General features: G+C 49.6%; 2 protein-coding genes across 3 annotated transcripts in view; both read left to right on the top strand.

Annotated features, from left to right (window-relative positions):
• LOC137632440 (zinc finger protein 845-like) overlaps positions 1 to 15,779 on the top strand; it is a 399,727-nt gene that overhangs the window by 366,875 nt on the left and 17,073 nt on the right. The window lies entirely within an intron of this gene.
• The window catches only part of LOC137632685 (zinc finger protein 665-like), a 41,777-nt gene that overhangs the window by 10,039 nt on the left and 15,959 nt on the right, over positions 1 to 15,779 (top strand). Inside the window, exon 2 of one of the 2 annotated variants that reach the window (XM_068364772.1) lies at positions 11,982 to 12,058. The exons of the other annotated variant lie outside the window; for it this stretch is intronic. The gene's annotated coding sequence lies outside the window, so the exon portion shown is untranslated. The remainder of the gene's footprint in view (positions 1 to 11,981; positions 12,059 to 15,779) is intronic. 2 annotated transcript variants of the gene reach the window in all.

Genomic DNA, 15,779 nt, shown 5'->3' with positions numbered 1-15,779 from the left:
TCGTCCACCTCTTCAGATGTGAGCAGTAATCTTACTGCGCGCCAACGTTCTCCTGCGCGTTCACGCGATCACTAGCCTGTGCGCAAGCGCTCTCCTGAGCGCCCTCGCCCTCTTCAGTCTGATCGCCCCAGGTGTCCGACTCGCCCGCGTGATAAATCGCCTGCGCGCAGTCGTTCGCCTGTTCGTAGTACGCGCCATCGTTCTCCGGAACGCACGCGACATCGCTCGCCATCGCGCCAGCGTTCTCTAACTCGCCTTCGCTCTCCGCCTGGCAAACGCTCACCAAGTCGCTCGTGACTTTTTTCGCCTGACCATCGCCGTTCTCCTACGCGCCGCTGTCGATCGCCTAGTGCTCAGCGCACACATTCACTCGCGCGGTCTCGTGCTCTTTCACGTGCGCGCCAACGCGTTCCTTCGCCAACGCGCCATCGTGTCCTTTCGCCTGCGCGCCCAAGCGCCACCTCGCCCGCGCGCCCACGCGCATTTTTCCACACGCAGCAATGCGCCCGCGCTTCGGAAATCGCCCGCACGCGATTCTTTGAATGCCTTTCCGCGTGAGAACCGCCGATATTCCCATTCCCGCAGGGAACATCAGCGCGGCCAACCGACAGGGACACGGATTTCCAGATCAGCCTCTGGATCGCCTCCGCGCAAGCGTAGGATTACCTACCAGGACCAAGAAGAATCTACGGAGAGGTCCATGCAACACTCTTCTTTTCAGGCAGGCCCTGTGGTGTCCACTCCGAAGGATCAGGAGATCCCTTACCCTCCAGCGGGGATAACTGACACTGCCCGTCAGCCTTGGTTCCGTCACATTATGAACGCAGTGGTTCAGGCTGTGAAGCCTGCCCTCGTTGATATGGGACTTAAACCAAAGGCAGGCTCACCCCCGCTGAAGAGAAGGAGAGGGGTGGACTTCGTGGTGACTTCTTCTCGGGAGAAGTTGGCTCCCAAGAGGTCGGTTAGGAGGACTCCTATGCCTTCTCCTACGCGTGCGGTTTCTCCTTCTCCTGTGGACGAGTTATTTCCTTCCTCAGGAGAGTCCAGCGAGGCAGGGTTGTCTCCCACGGCACCAATGAGAGGAACCCCTCCTCTTCGGAGAGAAGCTGCTCGCGAGGAAGCCCCCTTCCGGACCTCTTTGCTGGAGTCCTGTATTCCTCCTAGGATGGAGCCCAAGGACTCCAAGACGATTCCTAAATCGTCATCCAGGATACGTCCAGAGCCAACTAAAACCCGGGAGGACGTCCACGTATCTCCCCAAGATGAGCCTTTGGGGACCGGAGACTTAGCTGCCAGTCTGCAAGGAGGAAACTAGTTCGAGTCGTAACACGCTTTCTGGCAGGTCCTAGGCTTGATGAGGCAGCTCAACAAGTTTAAGGACCCGGAGACTGCCCCTCGTGAGGGCAAGGACACAGTGCTAGACGAAGTCTACGGCACCCAGAAACCCCCTAAGTCCAGTGCAGCTTAGCCTTGGTCCAAAGGGATGAAAGGGGCCAGGGACAGAGTCGAAGCCCAGCTCTCCGAGCTCGCCTCCTCCGGTCGTTCTTCTGCCAGGTTCAAACTCCTCCCACCTCCTCGAGTACATCAGAGGAGGTACTTTGAGATCATGGGGGAGTCCATTCCGTGGAAGAGCTGACCAGGAGAACTCCTCTCGAAAAGCTCTCCGCCCGGCAGGTGACGTTCTTGGTGTCGGAGATCTTGAACCTTGAGAAGGTCGCGAAGAGTGCCATGCAGGCAACTTCGTGGCTGGACGTTTGGCTGGGATCTCTGGGCATCCTATTGCGCTCTGAGGATCTGTCCAAGGAGAGCAATAGGAAGGCTTTGGAGACCTTCCTCCTCTCGGGCACGCGTTCGATCGAGTTCCTCACTCACCAGGTGGCTAACCTGTGGGCTAACTCGATCCTCAAGCGTCGCGACGCAGTGGCCGAGAGGTTACATCCGAAGGTCCCCGCTGTGGACGTCTGCAGGCTCAGGCACTCCTCCATTACTGGGAGGGATCTGCTCGAGCCCAAGGACATAGAACGAACAGCTGAGAGGTGGAGGAGATCGAATCAAGATTCTCTCCTCCAGAGGGCCCTGACATCTCGGCCCTACAAGCCTCCGGCACCTCAACAGCAACAGCAGCCTCGTAAGACACTGAAGCAGGCTCCGGCAGCTAAGACAGGGGTGTCTAAGCCGCAGCCCTTTCAGACCAAGGACAGAAGGCGCGGCAAGTCCTCTAGGGGAGGTAAGAATCCTAGGGGCAGCGGCCGAGGCCGCAAGCGCTAGGATTGGCAATCCCCCCCCATGTCCACCTGTGGGGGGATGCCTGAAAAGTTGCAAGCACAGGTGGCAGCAACTTGGGGCCGATTCTTGGACGGTCTCTGTGATCGGCCAAGGTTATCGCGTCCCATTCACGACATCTCCACCTCCCCTGACAGCGAATCCAGTACCGCTGAACTCCTATGCCATGGGATTGGCAAAGGGGTTAGCCCTTCGGGCAGAAGTCGAGACCATGCTCAAGAGGGATGCTCTCCAGGAGGTCGACGACGGCTCCCCAGGCTGCTTCAGTCGACTCTTTCTTGTATAGAAGGCGTCTGGAGGCTGGAGACCTGTCATCGACCTCTCAGCCCTGAACAAGTTTGTCAAGCAAACTTCGTTCAGCATGGAGACAGCAGACACGGTCAGACTTGCAGTGAGACCGCAAGACTTCATGTGCACACTGGATCTGAAGGACCCATACTTCTAGATCCCAATCCATCCGTCTTCCAGGAAGTACTTGAGATTCAGCCTAGACAGCAAGATCTACCAGTTCAAGGTGCTGTGTTTCGGTCTCTCCACAGCTCCTCAGGTGTTCACCAGAGTGTTCGCTCTGATTTCGTCTTGGGCGCACAGGAACGGCATACGTCTCCTCCATTATCTGGACGACTGGCTGGTCCTAGCAGACTCGGAGTCGACCCTTCTTTGACACCGAGACAGGCTTCTGGAGGTTTGCCGAGACCTGGGGGTCGTGGTAAACCTTGAGAAGTCCTCTCTGCTTCCGACGAAATGACTGGTATATCTAGGCATGATATTAGACACCGATCTCCACAAAGCCTTTCCATCAGACCACAGGATAGCAAGGCTGACGAGGGTCGCAGAACCTTTCCTCAGGCGGGAAGAGCTTCCGGCCCATTCGTGGTTGCGTTTTCTAGTTCACCTTTCCTCCCTGGCACGTCTAGTTCCGAACGGCCGCCTCAGGATAAGATCCCTGCAATGGGGGCTAAAGTCCCGGAGGAATCAAGGCTTCGATTCTCCGGACTTTCTGGTTCCTTTAGGATCCACGGAACTGACGGACCTTCGGTGGTGGCTGAACGACGTGAACCCTCGGAAGGGAGTGGCTCTTCTCGTCCTCCCCCCGGAATTGACTCGGTTTTCGGACGCGTCCAAAGAAGGGTGGGGGGCCCACATTCTGAACCAAAGGATCTCAGGCCTCTGGTCAGAATCAGAGAAGTACCTCCACATCAACTTGCTAGAAATGAAGGCCGTTTTCCTGGATCTTCAACAGTTCCAACGGACACTGGCGGGCCACTCCGTAGTGGTGATGAGCGACAACACTCGGTTGTGGCTTACATCAACAAGTAGAGAGGTACCTTTTCTCAACAGCTATCCCATCTTGCAGTAGAGATTCTGAGGTGGTCCGAAGCCCACTCGGTCACACTTTCGGCTCGCTTCATTCCAGGCAAAAGGAATGTGCTCGCCGACAGTCTGAGCAGAGCGACGCAGATAGTGAGTACCGAGTGGTCTTTGGATCCTCAGATAGCCAACAAAGTCCTGACTTTGTGGGCTTCCCCGACAGTAGATCTGTTTGCGACAGCCTTCAACTTCAAGCTGTCCCTGTACTGCTCTCCAGTCCCGGACCCCAAGGCTCTCTGGCAAGATGCTTTTCAGCAGAGGTGGGACAACATCGACGTTTATGCCTTCCCACCATTCTGTCTGATGAAAAGGGTTCTCAACAAGACCAGACTATCGGTCAATCTCTCCATGACTCTCGTAGCTCCGCTGTGGCATCACGCGGAATGGTTCCCGGACCTTCTGCAGCTCCTGACGGAGCTTCCGAGGGAACTCCCCCCACGACACGAGCTACTCAGACAACCACACTGCAACATCTTCCACAAGGCCGTAGCGTCGCTTCGGCTTCATGCTTGGAGACTATCCAGCGTCTCCTCATGGAGAGAGGATTTTCGCAACAGGTTGCGGACAGGATGTCTCGCCACCTACGCTAGTCCTCTATCGGAGTCTACCAGGCGAAGTGGAAAGTCTTCTGTGGTTGGTGTCGTAGGAGGGGTATCTCTCCACTCGATGCCACTATTCCAGCAATAGCGGAATTTCTTGTGCATTTACGAGAGGAAATGCGCCTTTCAGTTCCAGCGGTGAAAGGCTATCGCTCAGCCTTAAGCCTGGCGTTTAGGCTGAAAGGAGTGGACATTTCCTCTTCGTTAGAACTTTCTCTACTCATACGCAGCTATGAGCTTACCTGCCCTCAGTCAGAAGTAAGACCTCCTCCTTGGAACGTGGTTCAGGTCCTCAGGGCTCTGAAGAGAGCCCTGTTTGAACCATAACGCCAGGCGTCTGATCGCCACCTGTCTTGGAAGACGGCTTTCCTGCTCGCTTTGGCCTCGGCCAAGCGGGTCAGTGAACTTCATGGTCTTTCTTACGACATCGCCCATTCAAGGGGATGGGGGGAGGTAACGTTCAGGTTCGTCCCCGAGTTTGTTGCTAAGACTCAGAACCCTGGGGTGTCAGACCCTAGGTTTGACTCCTTCAGGGTAACGAGTCTTCGTTCTGTAACAAGTGACCCAGACCATCTGTTACTTTGCCCAGTGAGGAGTCTGAGGCATTACTTGAAAAGAACAGCTGCAGTCCGTCCTTAGGTGCAAGCGTTATTCGTAAGCACAGGAAGGACAAAGAGGAGGGTCACCAAGAACACCATCTCGGCCTAGATCCGGAAGGTTATTCAACATACCTTGGATCCTGACCCTCCTCCGTCACGCCGCCCTAGAGCGCACGATGTCAGGGGCATAGCTACGTCCCTGGCATTCAAGAGAAATTTCTCTGTGACGCAGGTTTTGCAAGCTGGGGTGTGGAAGCGCCAGACGACCTTCACAGCCCACTACCTGCAGGACGTGACCCACAGGAGCTTTGATACATTCTCTATTGGCCCTTTGGTGGCTGCACAACAGCTGGTCTAACCTCAGGCTCTTTGAGGGCGTTGTTACCCGGTTTTAGTCTGCGTGATTGAAAGAGTATGTCTGGCCCTTACTTCTTTCTTCATTCTCCCCACCCTTGGGGAAAGCAGCATCCTGGTTTCTGCATAGCTGACCTCAACCTCTGCAGGTAAACCATGCTCCCTTGTGCTCCTAGTATTAACTGTAATACTTTTTGCGTCCCTCTTACCCTGACGAGGTGGTATTGGAAACGTCCTAGCCTAGATTTCTATCTAAAGAACTCCAGGTCAACTTCCTAGGACGAGTCACAACTTCCTCCATACACAACTTATGTAGGCCGCACGTCCGTAGCAAGCATTGGAAAGTGCTAGGTGCAAGGACCCCCTTTCTCGAGTATTGCTCACTCGGTTTTCGGGTCCCCGGGTAAAGCCAAAAAGCCAGTAAGGCTGGGGACTTTCCGCTCTTCCTTAGGGGTAAGTCACCCTACGTAAATAGCGTGGTTTGTATTTCGGTTACGGAACAAATGACAAATTCGGAGATAATTTGTATTTTTCCTAACCATACAAACCTTAGCTATTTACTCATATTTGGCCGCCAGCCCTGTCCCCCAAGTCAAGTCCTACCTCTAAGTGAAGTGAGACAACTCACAGGTGTGTGAGGGGGGGAGGGGTAGAAAGCTACCCCTTCCCTACCCCCTGCTAACTAGCGGGGGTTAGTTAACCCTCGTTAAAAATTTAATGGGTCGTCATTTCAGCTATGCCGAAAGTAAACCCTATGTAAATAGCTAAGGTTTGTATGGTTAGGAAAAATACAAATTATCTCCGAATTTGTCATGTTACTTGTGATTTTATTTACTGAGACAAACAAAGGTGGTTTGGGGTGATGCCTGAACTGAAAAAAGAGGGGAGATTAAAGGTGAAGAAGGTAACACAGGCCGCTGTGCGACATCGGGTTACCAGCTGAGAGGAGAGAAAGATATGGCCAACAGCCGCCAGCAATCGTTCTGCTCCCAGCATAGAAATTGCAGGGGGGTTAAGGTTTCTTTTTCATTGCCGCTTAGATTTCTCGTTGGCTTTGCTGCAACGTTATCTTGGTGGAGGGTAGCTGCGGAGAAAGGCTGAAAGGGTGTTGTGATTGTCAATAATATGCTTGACAATTGCTGTTGCAGTTGCAGGAGTGTTTGGATTAAGATCCTGCCGAAGCAGGCTTGTTTCCTGACATTGCTGTAGATAGTGCTGTAAAGGTTCTTCTGTGTCCTGATTACAGTACTTGCATGGTCTGATTGGTCTATGCGGTGCTTCAGGGTCTTGGCCGTTATCTAAGATGATTTGCCAGTTGCATAGATATCCCAGTCGCAGTCTGCAGATGATTACTGCGTCCTGGTGAGGTGTTTGTCTTGCAATTGGGTGTGGTAGTATGTTTGTAGCTTCGATATACCACTTTGCAGATCTTGATCCATCTAGGAAGGCTCTTCTAACTTCACTTGTCTTTTGGATGTTGCAGTAGGTAGCCATTTTATTTTTAATGGTTTTTAATGACTTGCAGAGTAATGCTAATAGTTTAGCACGTTAAGGCCGATTTAGCTAGATGATCGGCCTCGTCGTTGCCGGAGTTTCCTGTATGACGGAATCCAATTCAAGGTGACTTGCCTGTTGTTTCTTTGGTGGAGCAGGGCTAAGAATTTAATTGCAGTGATGAGGTACACATTCTCTGTAGGTTCCTTGTTGCTGAGGGCCAGAATGGCTCCTCTGGAATCTGTATGGATCGTTGTGTTCCCGTTATGTTGATTGGCAGAGTGTTCTAGAGCTTTTGCAATGGCCACTAGCTCAGTTTGCAGTGTGGAGGCATGGTTGGAAAGTCTCCAGTTTGCTTTATATCCTGATGTAGAGATGACTGCAGCAGCAGCTGCAGGGATTGCACGGTCAACTGATCCATCTGTATAATAGGTGTGAGGCGCAGGTGTGTTCCTGATTGCATTTGTTGCAGCTGCAGTGAGTTGCTCTGGCGTGCAGAGAGCCTTGCTTGCTGCTGGTAGGATAGTGAAGTTGTATTTGATAGGATCACGAGCCCATGGAGCAGGAGGGATGTAGCCTTCATGCATTTGTTGTCCCTTGATTTTGTGAGCCTCATTTTGCATCTGCATTATTCTGAGTGTATCCAGTAGTTTCTTTGCATGGGAATTAGGCAGATCCAGTTCTTTAGCAAGAGGTAGAAGCCTTTTTATTTTATCGTTGAGTGGGCTTTTCCTATCTGCGATGATTGACTTGAATATAATGCTGCTATTCCTGATGTCAATCCTGGCTGACAGGGGAATTATGTTGGTTCCTGCTCTAAGTAAGCAGAGTCTTGTCCACATTGGAGAGCCACTAATGAGTCTCATGGCATTGTTTTGGACTACTTCTAATGATGCTTTTTGAGTGTCGGTCAATGCAGTGAGTGTGGGTGCTGCATAATCAATGTGGGATCGAATTGCTTGTAGGTAAAACAGCCTTAGGAGGTTGTTAGATACTCCTTGTTTAAGGGAGGTCATGCGTTTCATGGCTGATAGACGGATTTTTGTCTTCTCTCTGAGGTAGGTTACTTCATTGGCTGCTGATAGAGTTTTGCTAATGATTACCCCAAGGTACATGAATTGACTCACCCATTCGATGTCCTCACCCTCAGTGTCAAGTTCTGAGGGTTTTGTGAATGTTTTATAGCCATTGCTTTGGTTTTGTTGGTGTTGATCTTTAGGCCAAGATCATTGCATTTGGCCTGGATCATGTCAAGTGCTTTTTGAGTGATATTTCTGGCATGAGCTTTATTTGGGCATACTATGCATATATCACCGGCATATATGAAAATTTCCACTCCATTTGGGAGTTTTAAAGTGGCTAAGTTCTCCATTAGTAGGTTGAAAAGGTAGGGGCTGAGTATGCCTCCTTGCGGTGTACCGTTTTCTAAGGGGATGAACTCAGTGGTTTTTCCTTGGAAAGTGACTCTGGCTTCTCGGTTTTGTGTGTAGTTTCGAGTCCAGGCCAGTAAGTGTCCTTTCACTCTCTTTTCAACAAGTGTGAAGAGTATAGCTGGTGAACTGGCTAGCTCAAAGGTTTTCTCGAGATCAAGGAATATGACAAAAGCTTTTTTGTCATTAATTGTTGAGAGGACATCTGTAATGCATTCTTGAGTGCCTATGCCACTTCTGTAGGCATATAGGCGATGATGTGGTTGGCCTATTTTCCACTGCAGTCTGTTGAGTACCATTCTCTCAGCTACTTTCTCTGTGCAGCTTATCAAAGCTATAGGTCGGTAGGTATTTGGCTCCTTAGGTTTTGGAATAGATTTGGTGTCTTGCTGGTTCCATGTGGTTGGACGTAGTCTCTCCGTGTGTGTCCTGTTTATCAAATCCAAGTAGACCAATTTGGCATGATTTCCCATGCTCCTCAGCATGCTGTATGTGATGAGGTCGGCTCCAGGGGCAGTGTCCTTCCTGCCTTTTGATAGGGCCATATTTAGTTCCTCCATGGTATAGGGGTGATCAGTGTCATCTACCATGTTGCAGGCAGCTTCTATGATGTTGTTCCTAATTGGGAGCAGTGTTCTCTGTCTGTTGATAGTTTGCAGAGGTAGATTGTTGCTTTTTGCTCTGTCCGCAAAGTTGTTAGCAATCCTTTTGGCTTCAGCTAATGGGTCTGGGTGTGTGACTCTGGGTGTATTGTACTTCCCAGAGACTTTGTTAAACCAGCCCCATATTTTGGCTAGGGATGTGCTGAAGTTGACCTCGTTGCACAGAAAGACCCAGGAGGACGCCTTTTCTTTTCCCATACCGACAGAGATCAAGGATCTTTTGATGTAGTGGCTGAGCCCAGCTCTGTTAGGAGAAGGGATCTCCTTGTACAAGAAGAACCCCGACCTAGTGTTATTCTCAGACGCGTCCGAGTCAGGCTGGGGAGCAACAATAGGGAACAAAGAGGTCTCAGGCATTTGGGAAGGGAGTCAGATCAGTTAGCATATCAACAGGAAGGAATTGATGGCCATTTTGTTAGGGCTAAAGGCCTTCAAAACCTCGGTGTCAGGAAAGACTGTGGAGATCAATTCAGACAACACCACAGCTCTCGCGTGCATAAGGAAACAAGGGGGAACTCACTCCCTCTCTCTGTTCACAACAGTAAGAGAGCTTCTCCTTTGGGCGAACGAGAACAAGACTCAGCTGTTGACGAGGTTTATTCAAGGGCAGAGAAACATCAGGGCAGACATGCTCAGCAGGAGGGGACAAGTTCTTCCCACAGAGTGGACTCTCAACCCGCATGTCAGAGCCTCTGGAAGTTGTGGGGCAGACCTGTAATAGACCTTTTCGCCTCCAGTTTGAACAGGAGGATCCCCAACTACTGCTCCCTAGTCCCGGACGAGGAAGCGGTTGCAGTGGACGCCTTCTTGATGGATTGGACGGGGTTGGACATGTATGCCTTTCCCCCGTTCAAGATCATCAATCTGGTTGTCAGAAAATTCGCTCTCCTCGATTCGGGACGAATGATCCTAGTGGCTCCATTCTGGCCTGCAAGGGAATGATTCACCGAAGTGGTAGGCATGCTGATGGACGTTCCAAGAAGACTCCCAGCAAGTCCAGATCTTCTCAGACAACCCCACTTCGAGAGATTTCATCAAAACCCTCTCGCTCTCAATCTGACTGCCTTCAGACTGTCGAGAAGCTCGTTAGATCTCGAGGCTTTTCGGCACAAGCGTCGAAAGCCATTGCCAGAGCAAGGAGGATCTCGTCACAAAGAGTCTACCAGTCTAAGTGGGAGACCTTTAGAGCTTGGTGCAAGAGGCACAAGGTTTCCTCGTCCTCTACCTCTCTAAGCCAGATTGCAGACTTTCTTTTGTACCTCAGGCAGGATGCTAAGCTGGCTGTATCTACCATTAAAGGATACAGGAGCATGCTCTTAACCGTCTTTAGGCATAGAGGCTTAGAGTTGTCTCAGAATAAGGAATTGCAGGACCTCATTAGGTCCTTTGAGACGACGAAGCAGGTACAATTAAGACCCCCATCTTGGAACCTGGATGTGGTGTTTAAGTTTCTGTGCTCCAAGAAATTTGAGCCTATCTCGCAAGCCTCTCTTCGAGATGTGACTAAGAAACCCCTCTTCCTTTTGACTCTAGCAACTGCCAGAAGGGTCAGCGAGGTCCAGGCAATCGAGAAGCGTGTAGGCTTCTATCAAAATGGAGCGGTTTGTGCCTTAAGGTTCGACTTTCTCGCCAAGAATGAGAACCCTTCGAAATCCTGGCCCAGGACTTTTGAAGTCCCTAACCTCACGAACCTAGTGGGTCAGGAACAGGGAAGCCTCCTCTGCCCAGTTAGGGCTCTAAAGAATTATTTGGCCTACACTAAGAACGTGAGGGGTGCATCCAACTCGTTATGGTGTTCGGTGAAGGATCCTCAAAAACCCCTGTCAAAGAACGCTTTGTCCTTTTTCCTGAGGGAAACTATTAGGGAAGTCCAACTCTTATGTGAGGAAGAAAACTTCGCCCTGTTAAAAGTACGGGCTCACGAAGTAAGAGCCATTGCTACCTCACTGGCATACCGGAAAAATATGTCAGTTAGGCAGATCATGGACGCAACGTTCTGGAGGAGCAACTCTGTCTTCGCTTCTCATTACCTCAGAGAGGTAAGAGTGGACTATGACAAGTGTTATACCTTGGGCCCATAGGTAGCTGCGGCTTCTGTATTAGGCAAAGGAGTTACTACCCCCACTCAACCTTAATTTGTGTACATGTATATAAGTTTGTGTTTTTTATGATTGTGTGAGGTCCTCGTCTTGTGGTACGGTTCCCTCAGTCCAGATAGATAACTTATATCTATTTCTGCACGGTTAGATGGTTAGTTTTAGTAAGGTTGCAATTCTTTTTTATTTTATGGGGCAAAGGTAGTTTCTGAAGTCTAGTCAAGGTGTTGGTCTTACCCCTTTGACACACTCGATTGAGTTGTTTGCAGCGTAGCAGGTCTACTCCTGGCTGAACACTCCTAAGGGAAAGCGACTCTAGAGGCAGTAACCTTTGAAGTCAGCTACCTTAACAGGTAAGGAATCAAGGTGTTTTTTCTCCTACAACTCTTTTGTTGTTTCCCCAACTATGTTTTCTGTCTGTTTCCCTCCTCCAAATGTGTAAATCAGCTATATATATATATATATATATATATATATATATATATATATATATATATATATATATATATATATATATATATATATATATATATATATATATATATATATATATATATATATATATATATATATATATATATATATATATATACTGCCAGATAAGTACTATTCATAAAAATGGAGTTTTTATGATAAAACAAAGTTTTATGAATACTTACCTGGCAGTTATATATATATATTAAAGCCCACCCACCTCCCTTCAGGAGACAGGTCGGGCAAAGATAATCTGAGGAACAGAAAATGGGAATGATTCCAGGTACCACCCTTTAAGGGTTGTTAACCATCTAACTACGCAACTACCACAAGGCGGTTGCCGCGATTTTCGATTAAATTCTGCCGAAAGTTGGAGACTTAGCTATATATATATAACTGCCAGGTAAGTATTCATAAACATTTTTTTATCATAAAAACTCCATGTTGGAAAATACGTTTCAACAATGCGAGTGCTAAGGGAATTTGTTTTCATACACAGCTAAATTACCTATATTATCCTGTTAAATTCAAATACACATCTTAATTGCATAAGATAATTTAATTTTATACATTAATTGTAATTTACAAAATTATAATTAAAGCATTATCCAAATGACAGGCACCCTAGAGATGAGGATCTAACGAAGCTTATCCAGTCAAGAGATTTGTCTAAGGCTCATAGCTGCGTCTCCACAGGTAATTATACTTAAATTTATCGTAATTGGTACAATTATATGTTATAAGTAGTATTCATTTAAGCAGAAAGTTCCCGTTCTTTTATTCTAGTTAATATTTATTGTAAATTATATCAAATAGGCCAGGGTACGTCACAAATGGGTTTAGACTAGGGTACGTGTTGGGTGCTACCTTAGCGTGAGGTCTACCGCCATATGTATGAAGTGTGTATCGCTAGAATAAATGTGGAAATCTATGATGACATTTTTATTTTTCAATATTAAACTTACCCGATAATCATGTAGCTGTCAACTCCGTTGCCCGACAGAATTCTATGGAGGGATACGCCAGCTATCACAATACTAGAAGGGGGTGTACTTACCAGCGCCACCTGTGGCCAGGTACTCAAGTACTTCTTGTTGACACCTCCTCAATTATTCCTCTGTCGTGCTTCCGGCAAGACGTTCTGGGATACGCTTATGATCTTCGAGTATTTTCACGGCTAATTGGTGAAGTATTCTCTCAGATTTCGGCTGTCGCTTTACTGGAAACCTTCTTATATTAGCTAGATAGCTTTTATATAGTCCTGATTAACGGTTAACGATCTTTTGCTTGATTTTGAAACCCCCTTTGGCTAACTCTTTGGATTCAAGATGTCTGACATTTCGCAAGCCCCCTCCCATAGACGATGTAGGTCTTGCAATAGGCGTATTCCGAAGGCCTCGGTAGATCCTCACACCGCTTGTTCTGACTGTAGGGACAGGCCCTGTCAGTTAGAAAATCGATGTGAGGAATGCGCCGGACTTTCGGAACTGGAATTTGTCCGTCTTTTGAAATATTCAACTAAGTTAGAGAGAGGTAGAGTTAGGAGGAGTTCTTCTCACTCTTCACTTTTTTCCTCACCTCATGATCCCCTACCTTTTCCTACCCCTGTAGTGGCTACCCCCGAACCTACTGTTTGCCCTCCGCCTGATATGTCTGTTGTTTTGCGTGCTATTCAGGCCTTAGGCGATAAAGTAGAGTCAGTGGTAAGTGATCATAAGTCTCTGATGGCCGAAGTCAAGGAACTTAAGGTCAAGAGTGCAGTGGGTGGAATTAGTGCCAGTGCTGTGACGAGTGCTAGTGTCAGTGCAGTGCCAAGTGCTAGTGTCAGTGCCAGTGTGGTGCGTGAGGATACTTCTGTGCGAGCCAGTCGTCCTCCCAGTCCGGGACCTCTTGCAAGCTCCCAAGCCCAGGGGAGAAGCAATGTCGAAGGGCATAAGGGTTCGGCAGGCCTTGTTAGGCGCACAGAAGTATCCTCGGTGGTTGCGGGCGTGTCTTCCAAAGACCGTCACTCCCACCTGCAGACGATTGAGCCCGTCTTTTTCTCGTCCGCTGATCAACTGTCAGGGAAGAAACGTTGGTCTCAGGTCTCGAGACCACTTAAACGCAGAGTCCAGTCCGCGAGTGCTCAGCCAGGTTGCAGTCATTGGCTCAGCTCTGACTCGCCGCAGTCATCTGTCGACTGCACTCCGCCCAAGAGGAGTAAGGTTCTGCCACAACAGAGCTCGACTGTTAAGGCTTTACCTCAGCCTACTGTAGTTTCTGCCGACCCCAAGTGGACTCTTCTACAGTCCATGCAAGCACAGCTTTCGGACTTGATGCGTGAGTGTCGGGCTGAGAGTGTTGCGCCTCCGCCTCCGCCTACACTCCCTCCGCCTGCGCTCGCTCCGCCTGATCGCAGTACCACCTGCCAGGCGTACGATGTTGAGCCTCGTTCTGAGTTTGCTGTTCCCAGTGGTGTTCAGCCTCTGCCTTCTTTAAGGCAACCTTTACAATGGGATCAGGAGGATTATACCTCTCTTCCTCCGCCTCCACTTGCTGCTCCACCAGTGGTGCAACACTCGGTTGAGGTACAACAACCTCTCCCGTCCATGAGTCAGTCTCCTCAGCTCTCGCTGCAGCGAGCTCAACCCTCCACAAGGCAAGCACCACTACACCTTAGCCTTGCGCCTCAGGAGCCTCAGCTTGCGAGACATTTACCTTGTTCTGCGCAGCCTCTACCTCATCGCGCTCCGCTCACACCACAGGAACAGGAACTTGCTACTCCGCTTCCGCCAACAGCTCAGCAAGCGCAACCCTTGGGTTCAACCACTCATGCTAGGAGTCAGCCTCCTCCACCCATGCGCCTTCCTTCTGCTTCGTCTTTTATTCAGCCTTTGCAGTCTGAGCCTCAGGTTTTCCCTCAACAGTTACTTGAAGAGGAAACCACTAATATTGTTCCTACTCGTTCTGACTCTGCTGTTCAGCATTCTTGTCCGATCTCTTCGCTACACTCTGGTGATGAGGCGTCTGATGATGAGGCGGCACACCTGGATCCCTCGTCAGACGTGGATGAATCCAAGCCTTCTCCACAGTCTATTGACTTTCGTAAGGTCTTGGCTCTGCTTAGGGAGGTTTACCCAGACCACTTTGTCTCTGCTATTCCCCGCTCTCTGCCATCTGAGTTTTCGCTGGGCATACAACAAGCTAAGTCCACCTATACTAAGCTAGTCCTAGCAAGGTCCTCTAAGAGAGCGTTAAGGATCTTAGGGGAGTGGCTGCAGACTAAGCAACACCTTGGCAAAACTTCTTTCATGTTCCCTCCGACTAAGCTCACTTCGAAAGCGAGCGTTTGGTATGCCACAGGAGAAGCACCAGGCTTGGGAGTACCTGCCTCTGCCCAGGCTGCAATGAGGCGCTCTAAGGTTTGCTGGACCTTCTCAGACCTTGATCACTTACTGAAGGGAGTATTTAGAGCATTTGAGATGTTCAACTTTCTAGACTGGTGCCTGGGGGCCCTCAGCAAGAAGACCTCTCCTGCGGACAAGGATTCTGCCATGCTATTAATGTCCTGCATGGATAAGGCCATTAGGGATGGATCTGGTGAGCTTGCGTCGATGTTTGTATCAGGGGTTTTGAAGAAAAGGGAACAGCTGTGTTCCTTCCTTTCCTCCAGCATTACACCTTGTCAAAGGTCACAACTCCTTTTTGCTCCGCTCTCGAAGTTCCTCTTCCCCGAAGAGCTGGTTAAGGACTTGTCTGCTGCCCTGATACAAAAGGACACACACGATCTTGTAGCCTCATCGGCTCGTAAGTCTAAGGTTGCTACCTCAGTCCCCAAGACTTATCGCTCCCCAGTGGCTGATACCCCTGCTACGAGGTTCATACCGCCCTTTCGTGGTAGAGCCCCCAGCCGAGGAAGCTCCCGTCCAGACTCTTAAAGGAGCAAGTCTAGGAAAGGCTCCAAGACATCTAAAGGAAAAAACTGACTCTCCGCATCTCCAGACAGCAGTAGGAGCCAGACTCAAGATCTTCTGGCGAGCCTGGGAGAAGAGAGGTGCAGACGCCCAGTCTGTCAGTTGGCTGAGGGACGGTTACAGGATTCCATTCTGCCTCAAACCACCTCTGACCACATCTCCCATCAACCTCTCTCCCAACTACAAAGAAGAGGACAAGAGGCTAGCATTGCACCAGGAGGTGTCGCTACTTGTGCAGAAGAAGGCAGTGGTTATAGTCCGGGACCATCAATCCCCGGGCTTCTACAACCGTCTCTTTCTTGTGGCCAAGAAGACAGGAGGTTGGAGACCGGTGCTGGACGTCAGCGCGCTCAACGCGTATGTCACCAAGCAGACGTTCACGATGGAGACGACGAAGTCGGTCCTAGCAGCGGTCAGACAGGAGGACTGGATGGTCTCGTTGGACTTGAAAGATGCCTACTTTC

Source organism: Palaemon carinicauda, chromosome 41 (assembly GCF_036898095.1).
Source record: "Palaemon carinicauda isolate YSFRI2023 chromosome 41, ASM3689809v2, whole genome shotgun sequence".
NCBI classification, from domain to species: Eukaryota; Metazoa; Arthropoda; class Malacostraca; order Decapoda; family Palaemonidae; genus Palaemon; species Palaemon carinicauda.
The sequence above is the reverse complement of the archived record's forward strand: the minus strand, read 5'-3'. Positions and strand labels throughout refer to the sequence as shown.